Source organism: Gymnodraco acuticeps, unplaced genomic scaffold (genome assembly GCF_902827175.1).
Source record: "Gymnodraco acuticeps unplaced genomic scaffold, fGymAcu1.1, whole genome shotgun sequence".
In the NCBI taxonomy this organism is placed as follows: Eukaryota; Metazoa; Chordata; class Actinopteri; order Perciformes; family Bathydraconidae; genus Gymnodraco; species Gymnodraco acuticeps.
In genome coordinates, this window is record NW_022990192.1 from 291,425 (window position 1) to 318,506 (window position 27,082).

The window sequence follows — 27,082 nt, forward strand, 5'->3', positions numbered from 1 at the left end:
TATTTAAGATGGGAATAACCGTAATTGTAAACTCTAAATATAACTATTGATTAGCAAACAAATGACCTTGCTTTTGTCTAAAAGTAAGCTAGCAAGTTAACACTCTGTTCCATCAACGGTAACTACAATTCAATTGACTATTGATTAATGATCACATTAACGTTACTGTACCTTTGTCTTTGTCCCGTTCCTCCTCCTCTTTGCTTTTGTTTCTTCCCTGGGCTCCAGATAGCTTTGTTAGTTTCCACACGGGGATGGCTAATTATCGTCAGGTAGTTAGCGTCTTTTTTTTCCTGAGGCACGGCAGGTCAAGTGTCAGTTCAGAACCCCCCGTCCCTCTTCCCTGGGGCACTTCAACTTAACTGATTATGGGGGGGGAACAGACCCCATAGTTCAGGGGTCTGCAACCCGCGGCTTTAAGCCCTCTGCTCTGGCTCCCTTGAGCTTAGACAAAAATAAGAAGGAAATAAAATACAAATATTTGTACGACTATTTATATTTTGTTGCACGGTTGAAAATGTTTCGTATCTTGTATTTTGAGGTGATACTGTGACACAAATTAAAATAAAAACGGTTTTAATTAGGTCAACTATCATCCTGCTACGGTCCCGCGCCAGCGCCTTTTCTTGCAGGTGAATTACCTGACCCCCGGATCGATGAGCAAACTGGATAAATCAAAGAAAAGAAAAGTATCGGAGCAACACAGAGGGTTTGATTCTGCGTGGACAGATGTGACCGGAGGTCTTCTCCCTCTGTGCCGCTGCTTGGCACCGTGCCAGCGCACCAATTGTGCGCACCGGCTATTTAAGCTGAGGTGCCAAACTGGGTCCCTCGCATTTCCGCTTCTCCTGTGGTGGCTGCAGCCTGGCGTGGTGACGCAAATTGTTTGGCGTGGCAGCGTTCATGTCCTACTCTCTACCGGACAGGTAAAGCACGTTGCAGTCTGTCATTCATTCATGGACACGAGCTACACACTGCTGACACTTTTCTCGTCTTTGCGCCAGTTTTCTTTAATGTAATAATACATGCAAAAAAACTGTAGTTTTTGTCTATCAAATAACAATATATACAATGTTATAGGCTATCAAGCTATCAAATATGTTTTTTGGCTCCAGACAAAAATTGGTGGAAAAGGGGGCAAAATTGCTCTTTTGGTCGAAAAGGTTGCAGACCCCTGCCATAGTTTATGCCTAGTTCTGCTAAGATAGGATAATAATATACTTTATTGATCCCAAATTGGGAAATTGTTTTGTTATCAAATATCGTTAATACTATTCATATATATGTTTTCTTCCCCCCAATTTCCGGCACCCCCCATGGATGGATGTAGCCTTAGCATTCGCCTATACTGCCTATGCCAGTGGTTCTCAACTGGGGTCGCGGACCAGTTTAGAGTGGGTGATACAGTTCAGCTTTGGTTCCTTCATCTCATTAAACCTTTTTTAAATCATTATTTTGTTCTGTGAAGGGATATGAGGGACATATGCACTGTACTTCACTTTAATTAATAATATATGCTGAAAAGTGTATATATTACAGCACGACTTTTAGTTGAATAGATTTGAGTGGTTCAAAACTTCGGGTCGCGATTTGTTGACAAAGGAAAAAAGTGGGACCCGAGGTCTGACACGTTGAGAACCACTGGCCTGTGCTAAGGGCCGGCCCTGTTAATGTTTTTAAATATTATTTTGTAGAATATCTTAGGCCCTCACAGAGGGCCTAGAGGGCCCTGACGGCTCGCCACTGTTTAATACTAACCTAAAGCCTTGAGGTTTAGTTCTAACACAGAAACAAAGCAAACTGCATTTTCCAACCAGGAGAAACACTTTTAAAATCAGCTCACTCTCAGAGTTTCATGGATTATTAAAGGTCCCATGTCATGGCCATTTCTACTGAGCATAATTCCATTGTTTTCGGCCATCCTAAACTGAACAAATATTTGTTTCTCCGAATCGAAGGGGAAAATTACAAAAGCATTGTACACAACTTAAACCAATCAATGTTGTGTAATCAACAAGGATAATATGGTGTTTTTGAGTTGAGTAGTGTAGATATCACTGTAAAATCAATCGACAGTAAAGAGAAACTTACTTCCGGGTGTAAAACCCTCCGTTATCGAATGGGAATGGACGCTCACATTGCTCTCCGTAATACAATAAAGGGGACATGATCAAATAGGAATATAATGTTCTTTTAAAAAACGTTAACTAAAGGGAACAATCTATTGGACACAGCTGAAGCTCTGGCCTTCCTTAAAAACTAACTAATTTAATAAAAATCACAGTTGTATTACACACAATGCACTGTTTTTTGAGAACAAAAATTCGTAACTAATGCACCATAATACATTCTGACGAAAAATAAAAATGATTATGAATACAAATAAAATAAAATAAGCCTCCCGTAAGTTACTACAAGCTATAAAGTAGATTTTAAAAACGTTGTATAGAATAAAAGCTCACTGCTGGACGTTGTAGAAATGCGTGTGTGCACCACGACAAAAGAGCCTCATTCACTTTACATTGGGGTTGTTTGCGTGGTGCAGAAATGTAACAAAGTTCGTGAGTCCACCACGCAATGCGGTGTTAAGGAGTGGTGGAGTCACGCATTCTGGTGAGATCAGGTTGAACTCATATCAAAAACACACAATCAAAATGGAATGGTTTGGTTACCTTCATGAAAATACAAACATACAGAAAAAACTTTGGCTGGTCTTCAAACATAAAAGTTTTCCCTTGTGCATTACTTCTAGTTTTAACATTCAATATCACTTTTCAAAATGGCAGCAATTAGCTTGGTATTAGAACATGTCTTTCTCCCTCCTTTCACAGAAACCGTTCTCATACCACATTCAGTGTTAAGGCACTTGTTTTACAAAATATTTAAAAAATAATAATATTTTAGAATAGTAAAAAGTAATAAAAAACACAACATTTACTATTTTAGAATAGTATAAAGCAATACAAAATAAACTATCTTGGAATAGTGTAAAGTACATTTAAATGGATTCACTCCATTTTAGCATTGTAGCTGGTTCGCTTTTCACATGATTTCATCATTTAAAGTATCACATCAGCTGGACACTCATTGAACAATCTCATCTCTGAACATCCGTATCATTTAAACATCATTCAAACAAACTCATCATTTTCATCAATATCTGTATACGGGGGTGGGTGGTCTTGTTCTGCTTGCATTTGTACATGTTTCCTTATGAGAAATGTACCCTCCCTCCTTTCATACATTTTAAGGTATGAAAGTAATATGTTCTCTAGAAGAGGCCGTCGTGATCAATCGGTACGTTAGGGTGCGGGTACATGGAATACAACTGCAACATCTAGCCCTCCATGGGCGCCCCTATGCTATCCTTGTACACTCAAGCCTAAACTCCCCCTGGGACTGGTCTCTTAGCCCTACTGGCTTTGGGGTGTTTCGCCATGTTGATTAACTCAGTGGTTCCCAAACTTTGCCATGCCAAGGACCCCCATATAGCATTATCCTCTGGCGGGGACCCCTCTGTTGCAATTTTTTTTTAAATGATGAGTACATTATGATGGAAAATATGACAAATTAATCATACAGCTTAATACATTTTCTTAATATATATTTGTATTAATAATTAATAATCAGTTATTCTTGAAAACATTTTTAAATGTATCTTTTGTTTGTCATTCATTACATTGATGGTGTCTTCTGTTATAAACATTCTTAACACAATATTAAACAGTAATATCAACAGTAAACATATTTTAAAGCATTTTTAAAGTGATTTATGTCTTTATAATATTATATAATTTTGAACAGTAATATCAACAATTAACATATATTTGTTGCATTTTTTAAAGCTATTTATATATAATATTCAAAAGTAATATTAACAATAAACATCTGTATATTCATATATATAAACAACAATATTTGCTACATCCGAGCAGATGCTCAGTTTCACTCTCAGTAGCGGCAGCTCGATTCTGATTGGCTTGAAGGGCGGCCTTGTGATTTAAAAACAAAAAAATAAAATATTAATAAATAAAAAATATAAAAAGAATGGCATAGATTGATAGATATGCAGTTATTAATAACATCTAAAAAAATAAATAATGTAACTTTAAAAAAAGAAAATAATTCCCCTTTCCCTCAAACTTTGCGTGACCCCCCCTGATGCCCCCTGATGCCCCCTGATGCCCCCACTTTGAAAAACACTGGATTAACTGATCCACTGTCATTGGTACTGCATAAAAAACATCACTGGCTGGAGAGAGCACAGGTCCCAGTCCAATCCTGTGGCAAGACTGAGTACAAGGTTTTAGTTCCACGATGCCACCAAACACCTACTCTGGGATACGGCATTTTAGACAGTCATTTCTGGGAGAAGATTTTGGTCAGTTACAACAGTTGTAGAATTTCATCACTTAAAAGTTCCTACTTGGTGGCTTTGGGTGGTCTGTTCTAATGATGTGATAAAGTCCCTGAAATGGTGTGAAAACCGGTGGAATATCAATAACTCATTATACTAATTTATCTTCAATTCTGGTCTACTTGAAGAACTATGCTAACCCCTTTAACAGTGTGTGGAACCTTGGGTGCCCGAGCATGTGATAATTACTCCCTCCTTTATCAAGGATTTTAAAAACAGAAGTCATTTCATTAATGGTTTATAGTTCAATTCAGGAATTTTCACTTATGGCAGATATGTTTCTACTTTAAATAACATCTCTTAATTTCAGGTCATCACTGATTAAATGGATGACCATTAGGAGGTGGTGGCACTTGTCTTTTAAAACTCATACTCTGGTGCCGTGCGCTCCCTGTGAAGCTGCAAGTAAGATTTAAAACATCTGCAGAGTGAGTTGAGCGACCCCTTCTCCCTGAACGACATTGGTTGTCGAAAATATACACCATTACAATGAGCGATCCAAGGCCACGCATGTATTACTCCCAATTATATTAGTTTTTTCAAAATTAAAATTTGCAATCGCTCTTTGCCCAGTTTCTTTTTAAAACTCTACATCTTGGACGACAAACACATGTTATTTCCACCTTAACTCTTAAGCCCCACGGACCCGAGCTCGGGGCCAAAAATGCTATATATGTAGCAACAGTGCTATATCTGAAGTGTCATTCATGAAACTATAAATGTTCCATACCCATCCGACCGGAGGAAACTTGGCTAACTGACGATACGGAAAAAAACAAGTCTCACAAGCCACTAAATGACACAACTAAACTAAACACAACTACATGAGCCCATGGCAAAAACGGGCAATTGCTATTTCTGCTCATAACTCACAAAAACGATCATTTATAATTCATACTTTCTGCACAAACAACACATCTTCTGAAAGCTGAGATTCCACAGATTCCATGGGTATACACCCCATCACTACAGGCACAACATTAACCGAGCTAGCAGCCAGAACATAGCAAGTAAACAATATCAGTTTTCAAATCCATGACAATAATTAGGTCTTACCGTGGCTGTTTTGTGATCAAAAGTTGTGTTCAAAGGAATAAAAAACGCTGCTCAAGGTTAATCCAATGTCTCTTGTCACTTTAAAATGATTACTGATAATCAATCCTTTCATTCACGACAGAAGAGTAGGTCCAACGATTAACAGTCCGTGGCTTCAGCTGCGGGAGATGCAGTTTACGCATAGCTCCCCCTCCGCAGGCGTAACGTATTTACGTATTTTGAAACTGCCACTCGATTCGATTGGCTCTAACGATTCAAAAAAGGTGTCAATCACCCAAATCGACCAATGGGTTCCAGAGATAGGATCTTGTGTAAGTATAAATAAAGGCAGTATAGCTGGTTTACGCACACGCCCTTTTACGCAGCATAGCATAGCATAGCATAGCATGTCATGTCATGTCCCGTCCCGCGGCAACAGGAGAGCAGAGAACGGCAGATCGATCAGCGAACCGCAGGATTTGTTTTCTTTGTCTTCATTGTAACAACGGCAGCCAGAAAGAAGACTTTTTTTTGTCCGTCGAGGAGGCATTGGACATCGTATTTCAGGACTCTCCGTCGGAAGATAGTGATCTCGTCACGAATAAAGGGGACAGTAATGACTCTGATTATGAACCTCCGTCACCGGAAAGGTAATCTCTCTGTTTGTATCTATTACTTATTTATTTGGTGTAAGAGTATTCATCTGTTTTTATCTTTTTGTTATTTATTTGGTGTAAGAGTGTATTCATCTATAGTAATTTCACACACGTGACAATAACACGACGGCATCCATCTTGTGATATAATGTTCTTTCACACACTCAACAACAAACAAAGAAGATGGATGCCGTTTCTTGTTCTTGTTGTTGAAATAAACAAGACTTATACATGTTGAATTTAACACGGTATTACATTTCATTTAGCTGACACTTTTATCCAAAGTGACTTACAATTATTACTTATATTATATACACATGCATATATATATATATATATATATAAAATATACACATACATAAATATATGAAAGACGGAATATTAATATTAAATATTGAACAGATTATATGAACCCTGTCTCACATAATTTACACGGTATACATTTTGAGTGATATAATGTTATTTCACACTCAAAATGGATGTTCTGCTGTTGTTGTAGAGAAATTATTATTTTCATTTTTGAAAGTACAAGCCAGAGAATTAATCTATTTGTTTTTTCCACATTTGTTTTCACAGGGAGAAAGGCGATGATGAAATGGCTTCTGGATCATAGCCATCAACGTCTGCGTCCAAGCTACGATGTCATTCAGAGCCAGCCACACCTAAGATACAACGCCGGGCATCTGCACCAGCAGTAACTCAGCCTGCCCCTGCATCTTCTGATGAAGATGCACCATTCGAGCCGCCGTGCAAAAGAAAAGGATTAATACACTAATTGCAAACACAAACGCAAAGGCCCTGAAGAGATTGCAGGCAGGGAAGAAGATGGTTTGGAAAGTGCTGACTCAGGAAGAGTTTTTTATTTTCCTGGGCATTATCATTTTCTCAGGCCTAGTTCACGTGCACCAGCGAACAGACTACTGGAAGACTGCATGGGCGGTGTGGATGTGTCTGACGTTTTGATTGGATACTACAGCGTTCATCACAAAACGATGAAATGGTACAATAATTATTTTTACCATTTTATGGACATTTCCGTGGTGAACAGCTTCCTTCTCCACAAGGAGCTGCACAAGAGGAGGGGTGACCCCGCCAGGGCGAAGCCACTCACACAGAAGTCCTTCAGGGAGCAGCTTGCTAAAGAACTGGTTGAGTTTTCTGGAGTCCCTGCAGCAGCAACACCCCGCCCACCAACCCCCCCCCCCCCCCCCCACCATCACTCACATGCATGCCCGAGTATTATGGGGAAGATGCCACCAAGGTCAGGAGGTACTGCAGGAGGTGCTCTGATGCTGGCAACAGAAGGGTGAAGACACCTGTGTACTGCAGGAAGTGTCAGGTCCCTCTGTGCTTCACTACCAAAAATAACTGTTACAGGGCATGGCATGACTGGAGTAATACTGTAACATTCAGGGTTTGTATAAAGTTTTGAGTGTTTATTACCCAAATAATACTTGTTGTTTTTACCTAAATTTTTCTTGTATAGTGTGTTGCTAATTTTTTTTAAATAAATCTGCTCCAGTTGGAGTCAAATGTTTCCTAATTTTTATTGAGCAAGTAACATGCATCTCATGCAAAGAGGGAACTACCCAACACACCCACACACACATTTTTTTATTTTTTTTATGGAATGAATACCTATAGTGATAATTAAATGTTATACAATGATTTTTATAGTCTGGTACCTGAAAAACGTTAAATGGCACTGATGGAACCAAATGTGCCCAAAGCTTAGTCCGCTTGTACCTTTTTTTGCTAAACATCTCTAAAAAGGCCAATTTCCCCTTGTTTTGCCTCAATCTTGATACAGAGTACTTATTATATGTTATACTTTGGATTCTTAAAGCTTTTAGGCTACTAACCCATCATTCAAGGGTGGTTTTCACTATAAGTAATGGGTTTTATTTGGGCGGAGACAAGAATTGACACTTTTTAACTATGTTCCATCTGGATTTACTCTGACACTGAAACATCTTTATTGATTCTGACACTTCTACATCCAACTCACAGATGTGACCTTGCTTTGATAAAATACATTATTCATATAACCCTTTTAGAAGTTAAGTTATAGTCCTTTGTTTTGGGCATGTCATTTTCGAGCCTGAAAGCTGCAAAACTGGCTTGGGGTTTAAGATTAAAGAGTGAATGTTAATACTATAAAATGTTGTCATCACCACTATAAATGTGCTATTTTACACAAACTATCATTAAAATACTTGTACAACTGCGAGAGAAAAAATAAATAAGGAAATGCTTTTTGAAAGATTGTATTAAAACAAACCACAAAAGTACAATAAATACAACAAAGACTTTAAATAAAATAATTAAATACTGACATTACTATTCACAGCAAACCAATACATGTAAGTATACAAAAATAACGTTCATATTTCTCCTGATTATCATAGTGTTGAACGTTCAAAACAAAGCACTTAGGCAAGTTACCACATCAGTTGTAAAATGCTTTATAATCACCGTAACTTTCATGATATAATTTCTCGGTCATAATCGTCTGTTTCCGTGAACGGCCGAAAGTTGAGTCACGGTAAATGTTGCGGCCTCTGATGCGATGATTTGACATGTATCTGAAGAGAGAAGAGAGCGTGATGTGACGATCAGATATAAATACCATATAGGCCTAAATACGATCAGATATAAATACCATATAAATACGATCAGATATAAATACCATATACATACGATCAGATATAAATACGATCAGATATATTTCCAGAGAAACTCCACCTCTCCCTTTACGCTGATACAATGTGAGGACAAAACATGAGGAGAGAGAGAGAGAGAGGAGAGAGAGAGAGAGAGAGAGAGAGAGAGAGAGAGAGAGAGAGAGAGAGAGAGAGAGAGAGAGAGAGAGAGAGAGAGAGAGAGAGAGAGAGAGATGGACCAACTGCTGCTTCTGCTTCTGCTCTGTAGCTCAGGTAGGAATCCAATTTAAACTTTATGTTTTATTATATTTAAATATCTGTTTGATCTCTTAAGAAAAAACTACTCGTAAACACTGACAGGAAGACACACACACACACACACACACACACACACACACACACACACACACAGGCCCGGCGTCATCACAGACATGGTGCACTTCAATGCTACGATGTCTGTGATGTTATATAGTAATTCAAATGTATAAAAATAAATCCGACGTCAAATATAGACTTTAGTGATTTGTGATTAGCCCACATTTAGACCAATCCCTATTCAGAACAGATCACGCAATTAAGTTGTTGTGCCTCACATATTCCGGAGTTGCAGAATGTGGGGACCTGGAAAGCATCACGCAGTAGGGAGATGGTTTGCATGTGGAGTAGACATCGTGGTGCTTACTGCGTATCACACACCGATCACGCACTGCATAACGAGGTGTGGCTCTGTGTTCTGTGCTCGCTGCTCGGTCAGCGGTTGCCCAAGTTGAAGGCCCAAGCAAAGCTGCTTTGTGTTGTCACTGTGAATGTGTGCCTTGCTCCTGAGCGCTGTGCTCCCAGTGATTGTGCCGCCGTGCACACGGTGTTTCAAACGTGGTTGCTCTTTACACTGGAAAAAATGCTGCTCCTATAAAAAGTAAATATATAATAAAAACAAGGTGTTTTCGCTTTTAATAAGTGAATACATCAGCCAATAGAACAAGTACAACATGGCTCGGTGAGAGTTCTTGAAGTAAAGATGGGATAATTAGATAAATTAGATCTTGTATTTAGCTGGGGAAACTTATTTGGAACTATATTTGACCAGAATCAGGGAATTGGTACATGTGGACATTTTCTATTTTCTGATGTTAGCTGATTTTCCTCTAAAATAAGATGTTTTTAAGAGACTTTGACTTAAAAAGATGCTTAAGACGCCTTGTCTAAAAACAAGACTTAAAGGTGGGGTATGTACGTTTCAGAAACCGGCTCGAGATACACTTGTTATATTCCATGCAATGCTCTTAACATCCCGATAGCAATGAATATCTGAAGTGCTTTGACAATAAATCCATAAAAAAACATCATCTCTGGAAGCTGTAGCGCTGTAAAAAGCACGACCAATCATCTGAGCCGGCTAAAGTAACTGGATGGCCTACCTGCCTGTCAGCCTTCCATCTGGGCACACACTTATCTCGTGCCCTCATTGGTCATGTGTGCGTTCGTGTGTGTTGGAGGAGGGGCTCTGGAAGGAAGTGGCAGATTTTCTCCGGTCGCGTATTTTCAAACTCGAGCCAGTTTCTCAAACTTACATTTAAGTTATTCTTATATCCAATGTAACGACATATTCTGACTAGAAATCAGACAAATATACTTGGCAAGATTTTACACACACACACACACGCACACACACACACACACACACACACACACACACACACACACACACACACACACACACACACACACACACACACACACACACACACACACACACACACACACACACACACACACACACACACACACACACACACACACACACACACACACACACACACAACAAAGAGAACCAGGAATATGCTCCACTGAAGAAATATGACATAACCACTGCAAACCACGCAATATTAAAACAAGTACGGGTCAGTTAGTTAACGTCTGCAGTTAGTGGTAGGGGAGTGAGGCGTTCAGGTGACAGCAGCAGGTGGGAACTGGCAGCATCTCTTTCAGTTAGTTAACGTCTGCAGTTAGTGGTAGGGGAGTGAGGCGTTCAGGTGACAGCAGCAGGTGGGAACTGGCAGCATCTCTTTCAGTTAGTTAACGTCTGCAGTTAGTGGTAGGGGAGTGAGGCGTTCAGGTGACAGCAGCAGGTGGGAACTGGCATCATCTCTTTCAGTTAGTTAACGTCTGCAGTTAGTGGTAGGAGAGTGAGGCGTTCAGGTGACAGCAGCAGGTGGGAACGGGCAGCATCTCTTTCAGTTAGTTAACGTCTGCAGTTAGTGGTAGGAGAGTGAGGCGTTCAGGTGACAGCAGGAGGTGGGAACTGGCAACATCTCTTTCAGTTAGTTAACGTCTGCAGTTAGTGGTAGGGGAGTGAGGCGTTCAGGTGACAGCAGCAGGTGGGAACTGGCATCATCTCTTTCAGTTAGTTAACGTCTGCAGTTAGTGGTAGGAGAGTGAGGCGTTCAGGTGACAGCAGCAGGTGGGAACGGGCAGCATCTCTTTCAGTTAGTTAACGTCTGCAGTTAGTGGTAGGAGAGTGAGGCGTTCAGGTGACAGCAGGAGGTGGGAACTGGCAGCATCTCTTTCAGTTAGTTAACGTCTGCAGTTAGTGATAGGGGAGTGAGGCGTTCAGGTGACAGCAGAAGGTGGGAACTGGCATCATCTCTTTCAGTTAGTTAATGTCTGCAGTTAGTGATAGGAGAGTGAGGCGTTCAGGTGACAGCAGAAGGTGGGAACTGGCAGCATCTCTTTCAGTTAGTTAATGTCTGCAGTTAGTGGATAGGGAGTGAGGCGTTCAGGTGACAGCAGAGGTGGGAACTGGCAGCATCTCTTTCAGTTAGTTAACGTCTGCAGTTAGTGGATGGGGAGTGAGGCGTTCAGGTGACAGCAGAAGGTGGGAACTGGCAGCATCTCTTTCAGTTAGTTAATGTCTGCAGTTAGTGATAGGAGTGAGGCGTTCAGGTGACAGCAGAAGGTGGGAACTGGCAGTAATCTCTTTCAGTTAGTTAATGTCTGCAGTTAGTGAATAGGGGAGTGAGGCGTTCAGGGTGACAGCAGAAGGTGGGAACTGGCAGCATCTCTTTCAGTTAGTTAACGTCTGCATTTAGTGATAGGGGATTGAGGCGTTCAGGTGACAGCAGGAGGTGGGAACTGGCAGCATCTCTTTCAGTTAGTTAGCGTCTGGGGTTAGTGATAGGGGATTGAGGCGTTCAGGTGACAGCAGGAGGTGGGAACTGGCAGCATCTCTTTCAGTTAGTTAATGTCTGCAGTTAGTGATAGGGAGTGAGGCGTTCAGGTGACAGCAGGAGGTGGGAACTGGCAGCATCTCTTTCAGTTAGTTAATGTCTGCAGTTAGTGATAGGGAGTGAGGCGTTCAGGTGACAGCAGGAGGTGAGAACTGGCAGCATCTCTTTCAGTTAGTTAATGTCTGCAGTTAGTGATAGGGAGTGAGGCTTTCAGGTGACAGCAGGAAGGTGGGAACTGGCAGCATCTCTTTCAGTTAGTTAACTGTCTGCAGTTAGTGAATAGGGGAGTGAGGCGTTCAGGTGACAGCAGAAGGTGGGAACTGGCAGCATCTCTTTCAGTTAGTTAACGTCTGCAGTTAGTGATAGGGGAGTGAGGCGTTCAGGTGACAGCAGGAGGTGGGAACTGGCAGCATCTCTTTCAGTTAGTTAATGTCTGCAGTTAGTGGTAGGGGAGTGAGGCGTTCAGGTGACAGCAGCAGGTGGGAACTGGCAGCATCTCTTTCAGTTAGTTAATGTCTGCAGTTAGTGGTAGGGGAGTGAGGTGTTCAGGTGACAGCAGCAGGTGGGAACTGGCAACATCTCTTTTAGTTAGTTAACGTCTGTAGTTAGTGAAAGGAGTGAGGCGTTCAGGTGACAGCAGATGGTGGGAACTGGCAGCATCTCTTTCAGTTAGTTAATGTCTGCAGTTTGTGATAGGAGTGAGAATTTCAGGTGACAGCAGAATGTGGGAACTGGCAGCATCTCTTTCAGTTAGTTAACGTCTGCAGTTAGTGATAGGGGAGTGAGGCGTTCAGGTGACAGCAGAAGGTGGGAACTGGCAGCATCTCTTTCAGTTAGTTAACGTCTGCAGTTAGTGATAGGGGAGTGAGGCGTTCAGGTGACAGCAGAAGGTGGGAACTGGCAGCATCTCTTTCAGTTAGTTAACGTCTGCAGTTAGTGATAGGGGATTGAGGCGTTCAGGTGACAGCAGGAGGTGGGAACTGGCAGCATCTCTTTCAGTTAGTTAATGTCTGCAGTTAGTGGTAGGGAGTGAGGCGTTCAGGTGACAGCAGAAGGTGGGAACTGGCAGCATCTCTTTCAGTTAGTTAATGTCTGCAGTTAGTGATAGGAGTGAGGCATTCAGGTGACAGCAGAAGGTGGGAACTGGCAGTATCTCTTTCAGTTAGTTAACGTCTGCAGTTAGTGATAGGGGAGTGAGGCGTTCAGGTGACAGCAGAAGGTGGGAACTGGCAGCATCTCTTTCAGTTAGTTAACGTCTGCAGTTAGTGATAGGGGAGTGAGGCGTTCAGGTGACAGCAGAAGGTGGGAACTGGCAGCATCTCTTTCAGTTAGTTAACGTCTGCAGTTAGTGGTAGGGGAGTGAGGCGTTCAGGTGACAGCAGCAGGTGGGAACTGGCAGCATCTCTTTCAGTTAGTTAACGTCTGCAGTTAGTGATAGGGGAGTGAGGCGTTCAGGTGACAGCAGAAGGTGGGAACTGGCAGAATCTCTTTCAGTTAGTTAATGTCTGCAGTTAGTGATAGGAGAGTGAGGCGTTCAGGTGACAGCAGAAGGTGGGAACGGGCAGCATCTCTTTCAGTTAGTTAATGTCTGCAGTTAGTGATAGGAGAGTGAGGCGTTCAGGTGACAGCAGAAGGTGGGAACTGGCAACATCTCTTTCAGTTAGTTAATGTCTGCAGTTAGTGATAGGGGAGTGAGGCGTTCAGGTGACAGCAGAAGGTGGGAACTGGCAGAATCTCTTTCAGTTAGTTAATGTCTGCAGTTAGTGATAGGAGTGAGGCGTTCAGGTGACAGCAGAAGGTGGGAACTGGCAGAATCTCTTTCAGTTAGTTAATGTCTGCAGTTAGTGAAAGGGGAGTGAGGCGTTCAGGTGACAGCAGAAGGTGGGAACTGGCAGCATCTCTTTCAGTTAGTTAACGTCTGCAGTTAGTGATAGGGGAGTGAGGCGTTCAGGTGACAGCAGGAGGTGGGAACTGGCAGCATCTCTTTCAGTTAGTTAGCGTCTGCAGGTTAGTGATAGGGGAGTGAGGCGTTCAGGTGACAGCAGGAGGTGGGAACTGGCAGCATCTCTTTCAGTTAGTTAATGTCTGCAGTTAGTGATAGGGGAGTGAGGCGTTCAGGTGACAGCAGAAGGTGGGAACTGGCAGCATCTCTTTCAGTTAGTTAATGTCTGCAGTTAGTGATAGGGAGTGAGGCGTTCAGGTGACAGCAGGAAGGTGGGAACTGGCAGCATCTCTTTCAGTTAGTTAATGTCTGCAGTTAGTGATAGGGAGTGAGGCGTTCAGGTGACAGCAGAAGGTGGGAACTGGCAGCATCTCTTTCAGTTAGTTAATGTCTGCAGTTAGTGATAGGGAGTGAGGCGTTCAGGTGACAGCAGAGGTGGGAACTGGCAGCATCTCTTTCAGTTAGTTAATGTCTGCAGTTAGTGATAGGGGAGTGAGGCGTTCAGGTGACAGCAGAAGGTGGGAACTGGCAGCATCTCTTTCAGTTAGTTAATGTCTGCAGTTAGTGATAGGGGAGTGAGGCGTTCAGGTGACAGCAGAAGGTGGGAACTGGCAGCATCTCTTTCAGTTAGTTAATGTCTGCAGTTAGTGATAGGAGTGAGGCGTTCAGGTGACAGCAGAAGGTGGGAACTGGCAGCATCTCTTTCAGTTAGTTAATGTCTGCAGTTAGTGATAGGGAGTGAGGCGTTCAGGTGACAGCAGAAGGTGGGAACTGGCAGCATCTCTTTCAGTTAGTTAATGTCTGCAGTTAGTGATAGGGGAGTGAGGCGTTCAGGTGACAGCAGAAGGTGGGAACTGGCAGCATCTCTTTCAGTTAGTTAATGTCTGCAGTTAGTGATAGGGGAGTGAGGCGTTCAGGTGACAGCAGAAGGTGGGAACTGGCAGCATCTCTTTCAGTTAGTTAACGTCTGCAGTTAGTGATAGGGGAGTGAGGCGTTCAGGTGACAGCAGGAAGGTGGGAACTGGCAGCATCTCTTTCAGTTAGTTAATGTCTGCAGTTAGTGGTAGGGGAGTGAGGCGTTCAGGTGACAGCAGAAGGTGGGAACTGGCAGCATCTCTTTCAGTTAGTTAATGTCTGCAGTTAGTGATAGGGGAGTGAGGCGTTCAGGTGACAGCAGCAGGTGGGAACTGGCAACATCTCTTTCAGTTAGTTAACGTCTGCAGTTAGTGAAAGGAGTGAGGCGTTCAGGTGACAGCAGAAGGTGGGAACTGGCAGCATCTCTTTCAGTTAGTTAATGTCTGCAGTTAGTGATAGGAGTGAGGCGTTCAGGTGACAGCAGAATGTGGGAACTGGCAGCATCTCTTTCAGTTAGTTAACGTCTGCAGTTAGTGATAGGGGAGTGAGGCGTTCAGGTGACAGCAGAAGGTGGGAACTGGCAGCATCTCTTTCAGTTAGTTAATGTCTGCAGTTAGTGATAGGGGAGTGAGGCGTTCAGGTGACAGCAGAAGGTGGGAACTGGCAGCATCTCTTTCAGTTAGTTAATGTCTGCAGTTAGTGATAGGGGAGTGAGGCGTTCAGGTGACAGCAGAAGGTGGGAACTGGCAGCATCTCTTTCAGTTAGTTAATGTCTGCAGTTAGTGATAGGAGTGAGGCGTTCAGGTGACAGCAGAAGGTGGGAACTGGCAGCATCTCTTTCAGTTAGTTAATGTCTGCAGTTAGTGATAGGAGTGAGGCGTTCAGGTGACAGCAGAAGGTGGGAACTGGCAGTATCTCTTTCAGTTAGTTAATGTCTGCAGTTAGTGATAGGGGAGTGAGGCGTTCAGGTGACAGCAGAAGGTGGGAACTGGCAGCATCTCTTTCAGTTAGTTAACGTCTGCAGTTAGTGATAGGGGAGTGAGGCGTTCAGGTGACAGCAGAAGGTGGGAACTGGCAGCATCTCTTTCAGTTAGTTAATGTCTGCAGTTAGTGATAGGGAGTGAGGCGTTCAGGTGACAGCAGAAGGTGGGAACTGGCAGCATCTCTTTCAGTTAGTTAATGTCTGCAGTTAGTGATAGGGGAGTGAGGCGTTCAGGTGACAGCAGAAGGTGGGAACTGGCAGAATCTCTTTCAGTTAGTTAATGTCTGCAGTTAGTGATAGGGGAGTGAGGCGTTCAGGTGACAGCAGAAGGTGGGAACTGGCAGCATCTCTTTCAGTTAGTTAATGTCTGCAGTTAGTGATAGGGGAGTGAGGCGTTCAGGTGACAGCAGAAGGTGGGAACTGGCAGCATCTCTTTCAGTTAGTTAATGTCTGCAGTTAGTGATAGGGGAGTGAGGCGTTCAGGTGACAGCAGAAGGTGGGAACTGGCAGCATCTCTTTCAGTTAGTTAATGTCTGCAGTTAGTGATAGGGAGTGAGGCGTTCAGGTGACAGCAGAAGGTGGGAACTGGCAGCATCTCTTTCAGTTAGTTAATGTCTGCAGCTAGTGATAGAGGAGTGAGGCGTTCAGGTGACAGCAGAAGGTGGGAACTGGCAGCATCTCTTTCAGTTAGTTAATGTCTGCAGTTAGTGATAGGAGTGAGGCGTTCAGGTGACAGCAGAAGGTGGGAACTGGCAGCATCTCTTTCAGTTAGTTAATGTCTGCAGTTAGTGATAGGGAGTGAGGCGTTCAGGTGACAGCAGAAGGTGGGAACTGGCAGAATCTCTTTCAGTTAGTTAATGTCTGCAGTTAGTGATAGGGGAGTGAGGCGTTCAGGTGACAGCAGAAGGTGGGAACTGGCAGAATCTCTTTCAGTTAGTTAATGTCTGCAGTTAGTGATAGGGGAGTGAGGCGTTCAGGTGACAGCAGAAGGTGGGAACTGGCAGCATCTCTTTCAGTTAGTTAATGTCTGCAGTTAGTGATAGGGGAGTGAGGCGTTCAGGTGACAGCAGAAGGTGGGAACTGGCAGAATCTCTTTCAGTTAGTTAATGTCTGCAGCTAGTGATAGGAGTGAGGCGTTCAGGTGACAGCAGAAGGTGGGAACTGGCAGCATCTCTTTCAGTTAGTTAATGTCTGCAGTTAGTGATAGGGAGTGAGGCGTTCAGGTGACAGCAGAAGGTGGGAACTGGCAGCATCTCTTTCAGTTAGTTAATGTCTGCAGTTAGTGATAGGAGTGAGGCGTTCAGGTGACAGCAGAAGGTGGGAACTGGCAGCATCTCTTTCAGTTAGTTAATGTCTGCAGTTAGTGATAGGGGAGTGAGGCGTTCAGGTGACAGCAGAAGGTGGGAACTGGCAGCATCTCTTTCAGTTAGTTAACTGTCTGCAGTTAGTGATAGGGGAGTGAGGCGTTCAGGTGACAGCAGAAGGTGGGAACTGGCAGCATCTCTTTCAGTTAGTTAATGTCTGCAGTTAGTGATAGGAGTGAGGCGTTCAGGTGACAGCAGAAGGTGGGAACTGGCAGCATCTCTTTCAGTTAGTTAATGTCTGCAGTTAGTGGATAGGGGAGTGAGGCGTTCAGGTGACAGCAGAAGGTGGGAACTGGCAACATCTCTTTAGTTAGTTAACTGTCTGCAGTTAGTGATAGGGAGTGAGGCGTTCAGGTGACAGCAGAATGGTGGGAACTGGCAGCATCTCTTTCAGTTAGTTAATGTCTGCAGTTAGTGATAGGGAGTGAGGCTTTCAGGTGACAGCAGAATGTGGGAACTGGCAGCATCTCTTTCAGTTAGTTAATGTCTGCAGTTAGTGATAGGGGAGTGAGGCGTTCAGGTGACAGCAGAAGGTGGGAACTGGCAGCATCTCTTTCAGTTAGTTAATGTCTGCAGTTAGTGATAGGGGAGTGAGGCGTTCAGGGGACAGCAGAAGGTGGGAACTGGCAGCATCTCTTTCAGTTAGTTAATGTCTGCAGTTAGTGATAGGGGAGTGAGGCGTTCAGGTGACAGCAGGAAGGTGGGAACTGGCAGCATCTCTTTCAGTTAGTTAATGTCTGCAGTTAGTGATAGGAGTGAGGCGTTCAGGTGACAGCAGAAGGTGGGAACTGGCAGAATCTCTTTCAGTTAGTTAATGTCTGCAGTTAGTGATAGGGGAGTGAGGCGTTCAGGTGACAGCAGAAGGTGGGAACTGGCAGAATCTCTTTCAGTTAGTTAATGTCTGCAGTTAGTGATAGGGGAGTGAGGCGTTCAGGTGACAGCAGAAGGTGGGAACTGGCAGAATCTCTTTCAGTTAGTTAATGTCTGCAGTTAGTGATAGGGGAGTGAGGCGTTCAGGTGACAGCAGAAGGTGGGAACTGGCAGCATCTCTTTCAGTTAGTTAATGTCTGCAGTTAGTGATAGGGGAGTGAGGCGTTCAGGTGACAGCAGAAGGTGGGAACTGGCAGCATCTCTTTCAGTTAGTTAATGTCTGCAGTTAGTGATAGGGGAGTGAGGCGTTCAGGTGACAGCAGAAGGTGGGAACTGGCAGCATCTCTTTCAGTTAGTTAATGTCTGCAGTTAGTGATAGGGGAGTGAGGCGTTCAGGTGACAGCAGAAGGTGGGAACTGGCAGCATCTCTTTCAGTTAGTTAATGTCTGCAGTTAGTGATAGGAGTGAGGCGTTCAGGTGACAGCAGAAGGTGGGAACTGGCAGCATCTCTTTCAGTTAGTTAATGTCTGCAGTTAGTGATAGGAGTGAGGCGTTCAGGTGACAGCAGAAGGTGGGAACTGGCAGAATCTCTTTCAGTTAGTTAATGTCTGCAGTTAGTGATAGGGGAGTGAGGCGTTCAGGTGACAGCAGAAGGTGGGAACTGGCAGAATCTCTTTCAGTTAGTTAATGTCTGCAGTTAGTGATAGGGGAGTGAGGCGTTCAGGTGACAGCAGAAGGTGGGAACTGGCAGCATCTCTTTCAGTTAGTTAATGTCTGCAGTTAGTGATAGGGGAGTGAGGCGTTCAGGTGACAGCAGAAGGTGGGAACTGGCAGCATCTCTTTCAGTTAGTTAATGTCTGCAGTTAGTGATAGGGGAGTGAGGCGTTCAGGTGACAGCAGAAGGTGGGAACTGGCAGCATCTCTTTCAGTTAGTTAATGTCTGCAGTTAGTGATAGGGGAGTGAGGCGTTCAGGTGACAGCAGAAGGTGGGAACTGGCAGCATCTCTTTCAGTTAGTTAATGTCTGCAGCTAGTGATAGGGAGTGAGGCGTTCAGGTGACAGCAGAAGGTGGGAACTGGCAGCATCTCTTTCAGTTAGTTAATGTCTGCAGTTAGTGATAGGGGAGTGAGGCGTTCAGGTGACAGCAGAAGGTGGGAACTGGCAGCATCTCTTTCAGTTAGTTAATGTCTGCAGTTAGTGATAGGGGAGTGAGGCGTTCAGGTGACAGCAGAAGGTGGGAACTGGCAGCATCTCTTTCAGTTAGTTAATGTCTGCAGTTAGTGATAGGGGAGTGAGGCGTTCAGGTGACAGCAGAAGGTGGGAACTGGCAGCATCTCTTTCAGTTAGTTAATGTCTGCAGTTAGTGATAGGAGTGAGGCGTTCAGGTGACAGCAGAAGGTGGGAACTGGCAGCATCTCTTTCAGTTAGTTAATGTCTGCAGTTAGTGATAGGGGAGTGAGGCGTTCAGGTGACAGCAGAAGGTGGGAACTGGCAGCATCTCTTTCAGTTAGTTAATGTCTGCAGTTAGTGATAGGGGAGTGAGGCGTTCAGGTGACAGCAGAAGGTGGGAACTGGCAGCATCTCTTTCAGTTAGTTAATGTCTGCAGTTAGTGATAGGGGAGTGAGGCGTTCAGGTGACAGCAGAAGGTGGGAACTGGCAGAATCTCTTTCAGTTAGTTAATGTCTGCAGTTAGTGATAGGGGAGTGAGGCGTTCAGGTGACAGCAGAAGGTGGGAACTGGCAGCATCTCTTTCAGTTAGTTAATGTCTGCAGTTAGTGATAGGGGAGTGAGGCGTTCAGGTGACAGCAGAAGGTGGGAACTGGCAGCATCTCTTTCAGTTAGTTAACGTCTGCAGTTAGTGAAAGGAGTGAGGCGTTCAGGTGACAGCAGAAGGTGGGAACTGGCAGCATCTCTTTCAGTTAGTTAATGTCTGCAGTTAGTGATAGGAGTGAGGCGTTCAGGTGACAGCAGAAGGTGGGAACTGGCAGCATCTCTTTCAGTTAGTTAACGTCTGCAGTTAGTGATAGGGGAGTGAGGCGTTCAGGTGACAGCAGAAGGTGGGAACTGGCAGCATCTCTTTCAGTTAGTTAACGTCTGCAGTTAGTGATAGGGGAGTGAGGCGTTCAGGTGACAGCAGAAGGTGGGAACTGGCAGCATCTCTTTCAGTTAGTTAACTGTCTGCAGTTAGTGATAGGGGAGTGAGGCGTTCAGGTGACAGCAGAAGGTGGGAACTGGCAGAATCTCTTTCAGTTAGTTAATGTCTGCAGTTAGTGATAGGGAGTGAGGCGTTCAGGTGACAGCAGAAGGTGGGAACTGGCAGCATCTCTTTCAGTTAGTTAATGTCTGCAGTTAGTGATAGGGGAGTGAGGCGTTCAGGTGACAGCAGAAGGTGGGAACTGGCAGAATCTCTTTCAGTTAGTTAATGTCTGCAGTTAGTGATAGGGGAGTGAGGCGTTCAGGTGACAGCAGAAGGTGGGAACTGGCAGCATCTCTTTCAGTTAGTTAATGTCTGCAGTTAGTGATAGGGGAGTGAGGCGTTCAGGTGACAGCAGAAGGTGGGAACTGGCAGAATCTCTTTCAGTTAGTTAATGTCTGCAGTTAGTGATAGGGAGTGAGGCGTTCAGGTGACAGCAGAAGGTGGGAACTGGCAGCATCTCTTTCAGTTAGTTAATGTCTGCAGTTAGTGATAGGGGAGTGAGGCGTTCAGGTGACAGCAGAAGGTGGGAACTGGCAGCATCTCTTTCAGTTAGTTAATGTCTGCAGTTAGTGATAGGGGAGTGAGGCGTTCAGGTGACAGCAGAAGGTGGGAACTGGCAGCATCTCTTTCAGTTAGTTAACTGTCTGCAGTTAGTGATAGGGAGTGAGGCGTTCAGGTGACAGCAGAAGGTGGGAACTGGCAGCATCTCTTTCAGTTAGTTAATGTCTGCAGTTAGTGATAGGGGAGTGAGGCGTTCAGGTGACAGCAGAAGGTGGGAACTGGCAGCATCTCTTTCAGTTAGTTAATGTCTGCAGTTAGTGATAGGGGAGTGAGGCGTTCAGGTGACAGCAGAAGGTGGGAACTGGCAGCATCTCTTTCAGTTAGTTAATGTCTGCAGTTAGTGATAGGGGAGTGAGGCGTTCAGGTGACAGCAGAAGGTGGGAACTGGCAGCATCTCTTTCAGTTAGTTAATGTCTGCAGTTAGTGATAGGGAGTGAGGCGTTCAGGTGACAGCAGAAGGTGGGAACTGGCAGCATCTCTTTCAGTTAGTTAATGTCTGCAGTTAGTGATAGGGGAGTGAGGCGTTCAGGTGACAGCAGAAGGTGGGAACTGGCAGCATCTCTTTCAGTTAGTTAATGTCTGCAGTTAGTGATAGGGGAGTGAGGCGTTCAGGTGACAGCAGAAGGTGGGAACTGGCAGCATCTCTTTCAGTTAGTTAATGTCTGCAGTTAGTGATAGGGGAGTGAGGCGTTCAGGTGACAGCAGAAGGTGGGAACTGGCAGCATCTCTTTCAGTTAGTTAATGTCTGCAGTTAGTGATAGGGGAGTGAGGCGTTCAGGTGACAGCAGAAGGTGGGAACTGGCAGATCTCTTTCAGTTAGTTAATGTCTGCAGTTAGTGATAGGGGAGTGAGGCGTTCAGGTGACAGCAGAAGGTGGGAACTGGCAGCATCTCTTTCAGTTAGTTAATGTCTGCAGTTAGTGATAGGGGAGTGAGGCGTTCAGGTGACAGCAGAAGGTGGGAACTGGCAGAATCTCTTTCAGTTAGTTAATGTCTGCAGTTAGTGATAGGGGAGTGAGGCGTTCAGGTGACAGCAGAAGGTGGGAACTGGCAGCATCTCTTTCAGTTAGTTAATGTCTGCAGTAGTGATAGGGGAGTGAGGCGTTCAGGTGACAGCAGAAGGTGGGAACTGGCAGCATCTCTTTCAGTTAGTTAATGTCTGCAGTTAGTGATAGGGGAGTGAGGCGTTCAGGTGACAGCAGGAGGTGGGAACTGGCAGCATCTCTTTCAGTTAGTTAATGTCCTGCAGTTAGTGATAGGGAGTGAGGCGTTCAGGTGACAGCAGGAGGTGGGAAACTGGCAGCATCTCTTTCAGTTAGTTAATGTCTGCAGTTAGTGATAGGGAGTGAGGCGTTCAGGTGACAGCAGGAGGTGGGAACTGGCAGCATCTATTTCAGTTAGTTAACGTCTGCAGTTAGTGGTAGGAGTGAGGCTTTCAGGTGACAGCAGGAGGTGGGAACTGGCAGCATCTCTTTCAGTTAGTTAATATCTGCAGTTAGTGATAGGGGAGTGAGGCGTTCAGGTGACAGCAGGAGGTGGGAACTGGCAGCATCCTCTGTGGTTCCTCCTAATGTAATTGTTGCTGTAGAACATGTTTCAGTGTGATGATGGTGCTCCATGACTCATTTGAACTGAAGGAGCATATTCTCTGAACTGTTGCTTTAACTCTGAACATGTGACTTCTCTGTATGAACGTGTTCTTCTCAGCTCGAGTAAACTGGTGAAATGACTCCAGAGTGAGTTCACTGACGTGTTTCTGAGATGATAGGAAACTCTGTTTACCTTATCTTCTGATTTCTCCTCAGGACTCCAGGCTGAAGGAGAACTCACCTCAACAGGTAAAGTGCTCAGTTTATTCACCCTGTTACTCTTTAAGTGATTCCAGCCTGTGAACAACCTTTATCATAAAACATGATGTATTTAAAGACTTCACCACTAACTGATCCTAGTTTCATCATTTATGATGTCATCATGTTTGTGAGACCAGGATATACTTCAGAGGTCAACAACAAACCATCATCACCTTTTCATCACCACCACTTTCATGATTATACTTTATAAATACCATCAGATCATCACATGTTACAGCCATGTTGGGGTTCTCCATCAGATCATCACATGTTACAACCATGTTGGGGTTCTCCATCAGATCATCACATGTTACAGCCATGTTTGGGTTCTCCATCAGATCATCACATGTTACAACCATGTTGGGGTTCTCCATCAGATCATCACATGTTACAGCCATGTTGGGGTTCTCCATCAGATCATCACATGTTACAGCCATGTTGGGGTTCTCCATCAGATCATCACATGTTACAACCATGTTGGGGTTCTCCATCACATCATCACATGTTACAGCCATGTTGGGGTTCTCCATCAGATCATCACATGTTACAACCATGTTGGGGTTCTCCATCAGATCATCACATGTTACAGCCATGTTGGGGTTCTACATCAGATCATCACATGTTACAGCCATGTTGGGGTTATCCATCAGATCATCACATGTTACAACCATGTTGGGGTTCTCCATCAGATCATCACATGTTACAGCCATGTTGGGGTTCTCCATCAGATCATCACATGTTTCCAACCATGTTGGGTTCCCCATCAGATCATCACATGTTACAACCATGTTGGGGTTCTCCATCAGATCATCACATGTTACAGCCATGTTGGGGTTCTCCATCAGATCATCACATGTTACAACCATGTTGGGGTTCTCCATCACATCATCACATGTTACAGCCATGTTGGTGTTCTCCATCAGATCATCACATGTTACAGCCATGTTGGTGTTCTCCATCACATCATCACATGTTACAGCCATGTTGGTGTTCTCCATCAGATCATCACATGTTACAGCCATGTTGGTGTTCTCCATCACATCATCACATGTTACAGCCATGTTGGTGTTCTCCATCACATCATCACATGTTACAGCCATGTTGGGGTTCCCCATCAGATCATCACATGTTACAGCCATGTTGGGGTTCTACATCACATCATCACATGTTACAACCATGTTGGGGTTCTCCATCACATCATCACATGTTACAGCCATGTTGGGGTTCTCCATCAGATCATCACATGTTACAACCATGTTGGGGTTCCCCATCAGATCATCACATGTTACAGCCATGTTGGGGTTATCCATCAGATCATCATGGTTCTCCATTCACCCCCTCGCAGTGCGGGTGCAGCGAGCCGTTTGGCTGATGTCACAACCCGGCTCCTGGGCTGCAACAGAAAGCTGGGAGGCGAGACGAGGGGTATGAATATAATAATAGTTTATTCATAATAAACAAGCAAGTAATGGAACCAGCAACAGGTCATTGAGGCTGGCACGGAGAGAGTGCCCACAGGAGTGAGAGAGACGTATCCTGCTGGGCTCTCTTCTTATAGGCCTTTTCGACCCAGGTGCAGCTCATCAGGTAAACACCGGCCCCACAGCACCGGATCCTGTAAACAGAGAGAGACCACGGAACGCCTAGTGGTGTGGAGGGGTCTTCACACAGAGCGGAGTGCACATGCTGGGGTGTATGGCTTAACCATGTTCTGGATGTAGGAAGGGCCAGATCCATTCGCAGCATGGTATGCAAGACCAGTGTCTTGAAGTGGATTCTAGCAGTTACTGGAAGCCAGTGAGGGGAGCGGACGAGCGGCGTGGTGTCAATCAATCAACAACTTTATTAATCCCACAATGGGCAATTGGTTATGAGCAGCAGCTTATGTCATGTACACAGGCAGGAACATACAAGGAAGAAAACACACAGATACACCCGGGAGCACAGATGTGGATCATTCCAATTTACACGATAAATAGTTCAAAGCATCACAATAATAAATAAATAAATAAATAATCAAGTTAAAAGCCTTTTCAAGAATTTAAAAGTTTGAGTGCAGAAGGGATGAATGATTTAGAAAAGCGATTAGTCCTTTGAGCAGGTAGAGCATATCTTCGCCCTGATGGCAACAGACGAAATTCATGTGAAAGAACATGACCTGGAGAGTTTAGAATGCTCTCTGCTTTCCGCAGAATCTGTTGGTTACAGAAGGAATTTAAGTCTCTCTGTTTCACGCCGATGATCTTGGAGCAGGTTTTAACAATGCTGTTCAGGCTGTTCCTGTCTTTCAGTGTAAGGCTATGGAACCAGCAGATAAAAGAAAAACAAATAAGGCTCTCAATAAATGCTTGGTAAAAACGACAAAGAATGAAAGGCCTGACAGAGAAAGAGTTCAGTTTGCGAAGAAGGTGCATTCTCTGTTGACCCCGCTTCACAATACACTCAGTATTCACATCAAATTTGAGGTAGTCATCGAAAATGGTGCCCAAGTATTTGTATGATGTGACAATTTCTACCTTGTCATTGTGTATGATGCACTCCTTAGGAACATCCTTGTGACGTCTAAAATCAATGATCAATTCCTGGGTTTTGGAGACATTTAAATCCTGAAAACTGTCATCACACCAGGAAATAAAATCGGTAAGAGCACACTCGTGGCCTGATTCTGAGCCGCTAAGGAGGGGCAAGAGGGTGGTGTCGTCAGAGAATTTAACCAGGTAGCTGTTGTCTTGCATGCTCCTGCATTTATCAGTGTACATTATAAAAAGTAGGGGCAAAAGAACGCATCCTTGAGGCGAGCCCGTGGAAGTGATGACAGAGTCAGAGAGGCGTCCGTTGACAGACACCTTCTGCTCTCTATTAGTTAGAAAGTTTAAAATCCATAAAACAAGTTGATCGGGCAGTTTAAAATGACATAATAGGCTCTCCACCAGGAGATGCGGCTGCATTGTGTTAAATGCTGAACAAAAGTCAGCAAACAAAAGCCTGGCATGGGCTTGTGTGTGGGAACATTTAGGAAGGTTGAAGACCAGAGGAGCCGCTGCATTATAGATGAGCTGCAGAGGTCGGATGGCACATGCAGGTAGACCAGCCAGGAGGGAGTTGCAGTAGTCTAGGCGTGAGATGACGAGAGCCTGGACCAGAACCTGCGTGGCTTTCTGGGTCAGCTGGGGACGTATCTTCCTGATGTTGTAAAGCGTGTATCTGCAGCAACGGGTTGTAGCAGCTATGTTGGATGGCACTTTGTTGGAGGCCTGAGTGTGGTCTGAAGCCAACCTCGGCTCCGCGGGTTCGTTTGGTGAGCTGGGTAAAATCATAAAGGAAGGAATTCAAAAACACCAGGATACAAGTTAAACAATAATCTGTTTTAATGATAAACAACAATACAATACACTTTAAAGGGGGCACCCCTTGCTCTGGTCCAGTGCCGGGAGAACCCATCATCTTGACGGCAGGAGGAAAAGAGAGCGAACACACAAACACAAATAGGAGATATGGAAGAACAACGGGGAGGAGTCGTGTTGGATTCTCCTCCCACAGAGCCCATCCATTGGGTGATATCAAAACGATGAGCTTTTTCGTAGCGAATCAGCGCGAGCCAGCCGAGGACCCGGAAACAAGAGTCTTTTAACATTTTAGGTAAAACAGACACATTTGGTGTCCGGCACGAACCTGCTCCGAATAACAAGTTTGTTATCTTGTGGCAGCCTCCACACACACACATTCTTCAGAGACTTCCCTCTTTCCGGCCCCCCTCCCCCATCAGTTCAATACACCCAGCTCCACACACCCTTGGCATTTTTAAGATATAGTTGTTTATAGTTGACTAATACAAGCAATACATATCAGTTACTTTAATATCACACACATATATTTAAGACCTGTATCGTTCCAGATACTGCGTTTAAATAAGAATGTCTCCTCCCCTACCTCTCTAGTCTTCTGTCATGAAAAAGCTGCTTCTATTTCATACAGAGTAATTAAGCATGTTTAAGCCAACCACTCCATAATGTTGTAGCAATTTAGTACCCACACATGAAAGAATAAAACAGAGAGAAATCAATAAAACACAAACACAGGCATTGTTCAGCAATGAATACATACATCTTATCCTGCAGTCCCTCATGAATGTCACATGTCTTTCTTTATGAAAGCCATATTTGTAAATGTTTAACCGTCATCGTCCCCTGACGGCCATATGATCAGCCAACTAACCAAAGTTAATTGTCCTTGTAGCCTAAGGCCATCGCTGAACTTCCTCTCACCTCTTTATGAGCCTTGCAGGAAATGAATAATTAACTAACAAGACTTTAACTGCATTATATCTGAGGAAAATCTCTCTTGGAGTTCCTCTGTTAATTGCCAAGACCATTGATGATTAACAAAGACACTTATGGGCCTCTCCTGATATCTGGAAACTGCAACAAGACAATATTTTACCTCAACATGCAGGTAGACCAGCC

General features: G+C 44.3%; 1 protein-coding gene across 1 annotated transcript in view; it reads left to right on the forward strand.

Moving 5' to 3' along the window:
- The first annotated feature begins 9,010 nt into the window (after positions 1-9,010).
- LOC117547306 (antigen WC1.1-like) overlaps positions 9,011-27,082 on the forward strand; it is a 37,581-nt gene continuing 19,509 nt past the window's right edge. The window contains exons 1-2 of the mRNA XM_034217933.1: positions 9,011-9,044; positions 22,575-22,607. The gene's annotated coding sequence lies outside the window, so the exon portion shown is untranslated. The remainder of the gene's footprint in view (positions 9,045-22,574; positions 22,608-27,082) is intronic.